Source organism: Macaca nemestrina, chromosome 9 (assembly GCF_043159975.1).
Source record: "Macaca nemestrina isolate mMacNem1 chromosome 9, mMacNem.hap1, whole genome shotgun sequence".
NCBI lineage: Eukaryota > Metazoa > Chordata > Mammalia > Primates > Cercopithecidae > Macaca > Macaca nemestrina.
Window position 1 is genome coordinate 43,151,165 of NC_092133.1, and position 6,373 is coordinate 43,157,537.

Here is a 6,373-nt window from a genome sequence, read left to right on the forward strand (position 1 = left end):
AGTAACACTTAATTATTAAATGGAAATGGTCTATATATGATCCTGCTTGAACAGGTCCTGAAGGTACAAGTAAGTTATATGAAGTGGCCCAAATGCCCATAGTTCACTCCTGCTACATGGCCTTCTCTCTTCTAGCCTGCATCTATAGCCTCATGGAGAGTACTCTATAATCAATTGACAGAGAAAGAGAAGACTGGGGCCTCGTTTACAGATGGTTCTGTATGGACAGCTTGCAGCAATACAGTCCCTTTCTGGGACATCCTTGAAGGACAGTGGTGAAGGGAAATCTCAGTGGGCAGAACATATGGCAGTGCAGCTGGTTGTGCACTTTACTTGAAAGGAGAAATGGCCAGATGTGTGATTATATACAGATTTATGAGCTGTAGCCAACTGTTTGGACAGATGATCATGGAATTGGAAGGAAAATGATTGGAAAATTGGTGATGAAGAAATTTGGGGAAGAGGTGTGTGGATACAGGTGAATAGAGTGATCTGTTCTGTGACTACTAGTTAGCCTCTTTCCCCAGCCATCTCTATTATCACCCGATGGGCTCATGAACAAAATGGCCATGGTGGCTGGGAAGGAGATTATGCATGGGCTCAGCAACATGAACTTCCACTCACCAAGGATGAGCTGGCTATAGCAGCCACTGAGTGTCCAATTTGTCAGCAGCAGAGACCAACACTGAGCTCCCTATATGGCACCATGCCCTTGGGATGATCAGCTAGCTACAAAATGGCAGGATGATTACATTGGTGGCAGGATGATTACATTGGACTACTTTAATCATAGAAGGGACAGTATTTTGTCCTTACTAAAATAGACACTCTCATATGGATTTACCTTCCCTGCATGCAATGCTTCTACCAAAACTACCATCTCTGGACTCACAGAATGCCTTATCCACTGTCATGGTATTCCACACAGCATTCATTCTGACCAAGGAACCCACTGTATAGCCAAAGAAGTGTGGCAATGGACTCATGCTCCTGGAATTCATTGGTCTTACCATGTTCCCCATCATCCTGAAGTAGCTAGCTTTATTTCGCAGTCAGACAGTCCTTTGAAGTTGCAGTTGCAGTACCAGGTAGGTGACAATACTTTGCAGGGCTTGGGCAAGGTTCAACAGAAGGGTGTATATGCTCTGAATTAATGTCCAAGATTTGATACTATTTTTCCCATAGCCAGGATTCATGGGTCCAGGAATTATGGGGTGGAAATGGGAGTAGCACCACTCACCATTATCTCTAGTGACCCAGTAGCAAAATTTTTGCTTCCTGTTCCCATGACTTTATGCTCTGCTGGCATGGAGGTCATAATTTTGGAGAGAAGAATCATTCCACCAGGAGACACAGCAATGATTCCAACTGAACTGCAAGTTAAGATTGATACTGGGCCACTTTGGGCTACTGGTGCCTCTGTGTCAACAAGCTAAGAAAGGAGTTATGACTCTGGCTGAGGTAATTGATCCTGACTACAAAGGGGAAATTGGACTACTACTCCACAATGGAAGTAAGGAAGGGTGTGTCTGCAATATAGGAGATCCCTTCGGGTGTCTTTTAGTATGACTGTGACCTGTGATTACCATCATGGGAAATTACAGTAACCCAATTCAGGCAAGACTGTGTATGGCCCAGAATCTTGGCATGAAGGTTACAGTCACCCCACCAGCAAAAGAACCAACACCAGTTGAGTTATTTATGATATCTATCAGATATTATTTATGGTATCTATCAATAAATGTAAAATGTATAAACATTTAAAAGCAACCATCTGAATGTCAAGTTTTCTCTCCATAAAGGATTTGCTACCTTAAGAACTACCCATCTGCCTGAAACATGAGCCCACATCAATGGAGATAAAGACCGGCATAACCTACATCAGCCAGTCTGCATCCTTAAAACCTCTCTTGCTTGGGGCCCCTCATACCAGCTGGTCTGCTGGGAGAGTGAGCAGGCAAGTTTGGGGAGTCAATCACAACTTTGAGCAAGCAGCACAGTAATCCATCTTCAGAATCCTTATTTTGGGATGGCTCCACAATTCTTAAGGATATGCATATGGATGCCAAATTAACAAGGGACGAATTTCTAATGATTAATTTTCTTATCACCAGTAGTTAACTATGCAATAATCATGGTAAAGTAACTAGAAAGCACATTCCCTAAGGGTAAAGAATTTTATGTATTTTGTTTACTGCTGTATCCTCAGCACCTAGTAGACTACCTGGTGCATAGCAGTTGCTCAATATTTGTTGAATGAATTAATTATATAAGTAAATAAAATAGTTGGAGAACATACTGCTACAGGAAAGAATAATTAAAACATGCACTTAAGCTTAGAATTTCCTTTCTAGTCTCTTGCTTCCAGGACTCCTAGATCCCATCTTCTAAAATAGAAGAGAAGAGAAGAAAATAAGGCGCTTACTAATGCCAACCAGAAGAAGTCTGTGTTAGACAAGTAGGTTAAAGACAAAAAGGCAGGGAGCGCCATACTGTCTCTTGTAACTGGGAACACAGGGGTGAGTCTCGGGAATCAAATCAGCCTTAAAGACTGTTGATCTTGTGGCCACTACCATTTTCTTCAGCTTCCATCTTGACCTCTTTATTCTGTTGCCTCCACATAGCAGAGGGCAAGACTGATGAGAACTCCAGGATAGTGTAATTATAGCTCCCAATTGAGAGGAAAGAGTATTTCTCTTACTGTTAGCATATAAAATCCTAGGAGATAACTCCAGTAGGTCTAACTTGGCCAATTCTTCCAAATAGGCCCTAAGCTGCAAGAGAGCAGGAATATTTCCTCAACTAAGAAACTGCAGCAACACGGTGGGGCAAAAAATGGAGAATAACCTCCTAGAAAGGATCACTGTGGAGATAGCATACCTGAGACTCCTGGAGACGGCTGCAAACAAGAAAGGACAAGGGCTATTTATTGGTCCTGCAATGGTTGCTAGCACATCCTCAAAGACCAGCTCTGCAGGGGACTCTGGTGATCTCTGTGCCTAAGACCTCCACAGCCCCATGGCAGCCTTGAACTCCTTAGTTCCCTGCTAGTATTTAGTGGAAGCATATGGACCCCAGTAGCTTGTGCCACGAAAGATACCAGCAGCTTTCACCACTGAGGTAGCCAACAGCCAATGCCACCTTGTGTCCTTGGGTGAGGGAGATATTTCTGCACTCCCCAACTCCCAAGAAAGAACTGCTCTTGTGCTACCCTGGGACAAACCAACCACTCTTGCCAACCTTGGACATACTCTAACCCCAAGTGGTGGTTGCTCTAGATCCTGGCTCCTATGAGCCTGCCCATCTCCATCCTTAGACACCAGAGCTAATCCACAGCAGGCGCTTCTGCACCTCTTGCTGTAACTCTGCTTCTGCCCAGGCTCTAGACACTAAATTCACTGCTGCTCAACAAGCTCCCATGCCTCATACACCATTACCATAGAGGCAGTGGGAGGCCCTGCACCCTGAAAACAAGGGCCTCTGCTGTCTCAGACCCAGGAGGCCTGAACCTCCATGAAAGCCTGGTTCTAGACATGGGCCTCCTGGCCGCTCCATAGGCACCATGCATCAGACAGTGTCCCTATCATATAAGCACACCTGCGAGGTATACCTGGCACCAAGAGGGATTCCTTCTTCTAAGACTTCCTCTATTGGAGGAAAACAGATCAGGATGACCTCAGCAGTCTTCACCACCTAAGACCCCAACAGCTTTCCTCATTGCTGTGGACATAACAGCATTGGCCACTGGGACCCTGCAGTCTTCAGCATCACTGCCCTCAGCTGATGTAGCTGCACCTAGACTATGTAGACTATGCCCAAATCAGAATAGGAACCACATCACCCCATCCAGTGCACAAATAGTCTTAACATATTTAAGAAAATTGAAATCATCTAGTATCTTTTCCAACCACAATGATATGAAACTAGAAATCAACAGGAGGAAAACTAGAAAGTTCACAAATATAGTCATGCATAGTATAACAACATTTCCATCAGGGACTAACTGTATATACCACTGTGGTCTCATTAGATTGTAACCTAGCTCAAAAAGTCTTGTTTCCTAGTGGCATGGCAGCAGCCTAGTGACTCAGCACAACACATTACCTTTTCTTTGTTTAGAAACACAAATACTTACCATTGTGTTATAATTGCCTATAGTATTCAGTATAGTAACAGGTTTTACAGGCTTGTAGCCTGGGAGCAATAGGCTATACCATATAGCCTAGTTGTGTAGTAGGCTATATCTTCTAGGATTATGTAAGTACCCTCTATTTTGTTAGCACAAATGACAAAGTCACGTAACAATGCATTTCGCAGGATGTAACCGTGTCATTAAGTGATGCAGACTGTTTGTGGAAATCAAACATCATACTTCTGAACATCCAGTAGGTCAAAGAAGAAATCAAAAGAGAAAATAGAAAATAGGAGAAATGAAAACAAAACACAACTCACCAAAACTTATGTGATGCAGCAAAAGCAGTACTAAGAGGGAAACACATAATGATATTAAAAAAGAAGAAAGATCGCAAACAACTGAACTCGACATCTCAAAGAACTAGAAAAAGAACAAACTAAGCCCAAAGTTAGCAGAAGGAATGAAATAACAAAGATCAGAGCAGAAATAAATTAGAAACTAGAAAAACAGTAGAAAAGATCAATAACAGTTGGTTTTTTGAAAAGAAGCAAAATTGACAAAGCTTTAGCTAGACTAAGAAAAAAAGGAAGAAAAATAAAATCAGAAATGAAAAGGAGACATTACAACGGATACCAGAGAAATATAAAGGATCATGAGATGATACAAACAATTATTCACCAACAAATTGGATAACATAGAGGAAATGAATAAATCCTTAGACACATAAAACCTACCAAGACTGAATCACAAAAAAGCAGAAAATCTAAACAGACTGATTTTGAGTAATGAGAATGAATCAGCAATAAGATGTCTCCCATTGATGAAAAGTCCAGGACCTGATGGCTTCACTGCTGAATTCTATCAAACATTTAACAAACAAATATCAATCATTCTCAAACTTTCTCAGAAAAAAAAAACTTAGAAGAATGAATATTTTCAAACTCATTTTAAGAGGCCAGCATTACTCTGATAGTAAGGTCAGATAAGGACAAAACAAGAAAATTACAGGCCCTTAATGCTGATGGACATAAATGCAAAAATCCTCAAGAAAATACCAGCAAACTGAATTCAACAACACTTTAAAAGTATCTTAGGGATGTTAGGATGGTTAAACATTCACAAATCTATAAATATAATATGTACCATATTAACAGAATAAAGAAGAAAAACCATATAATCATCTCACTAGATGCTTAAAAAGCATTTGACAAAACTCAACATCCTTTCGTGATAAAATTCTCAATAAATTAGTGATAGAAAAAATGTACCTCAACACAATAAAAGCCATATATTACAAAGCCACAGCTAACATCATACACAACAGGAAAGAGTTGCAAGTTTTTTTTTCTAAGATCAAGAACAAGACTTGAATGCCTACTCTCACTACTTCTAGTCAACATAGTTCTGGAAGTCCTAGACAGAATAATTGGGCAACAGGAAGAAGTAAAAAGTATTCAAGTCAGAATAGAAAATGTTAAATTGTCTCTTTTTGCAGACAACATGGTCATTTATATAGAAAACCCTAAGGACTTCACTGAAAAAACTTTACAACAAGTGAATTCAGAAAACTTGCAGAATAAAAAATCAACATCCAAATATCAGTTTCATTTCTGTATACCAATTTTTGTACATCAATAATGACCTATCCAAATAAGAAATTAATAAAATAATCCTGTTTATGATATTATCAAAAATAACAAAATACTTAGGACTAAATTTAACTGAGGAAGTGAAAATTGTATACACTGAAAACTACACTGTAAGACACTGATGAAATAAATTGAAGAAGATTCAAATAAATGGAAAGATATTCCATGTTCACAGATTGGAGGAATTAATATTGTTAAAAGGCCCATACTACTCAGAGTAATTGACATAATTAATGAAATTCCTATAAAAATTACAATGATATTTTCACAGAAATATGAAAAATAACCCTAAAAATCATATGGAACCACAATGACCTGGAATAGCTAATGGAATCCTAAGCAAAAAGAACAAAGCTGGAGGTAGCATATCACCTGACTTTAAAACATACTACAAAGCTATAGTAATCAAAACATCATGGTACTGGCATTAAAGCAAAATCAACAACATATAGACGAATGGAAGAGAAATAAATCTACTTATATACAGTTAACTGAGTTTTGACAAAGGTACCAGAACACACAACTGGGAATGACCATCTCTTCCACAACTGGGTATCTTCCTGCAGAAGAATGAAATCAGACCCTTTTC

General features: G+C 39.7%; 1 pseudogene; it reads left to right on the top strand.

Moving 5' to 3' along the window:
- Window positions 1-1,446: 1,446 nt before the first annotated feature.
- On the top strand, window positions 1,447-4,037 carry LOC139355983 (uncharacterized; annotated as a pseudogene).
- The last annotated feature ends 2,336 nt before the right edge of the window (window positions 4,038-6,373 follow it).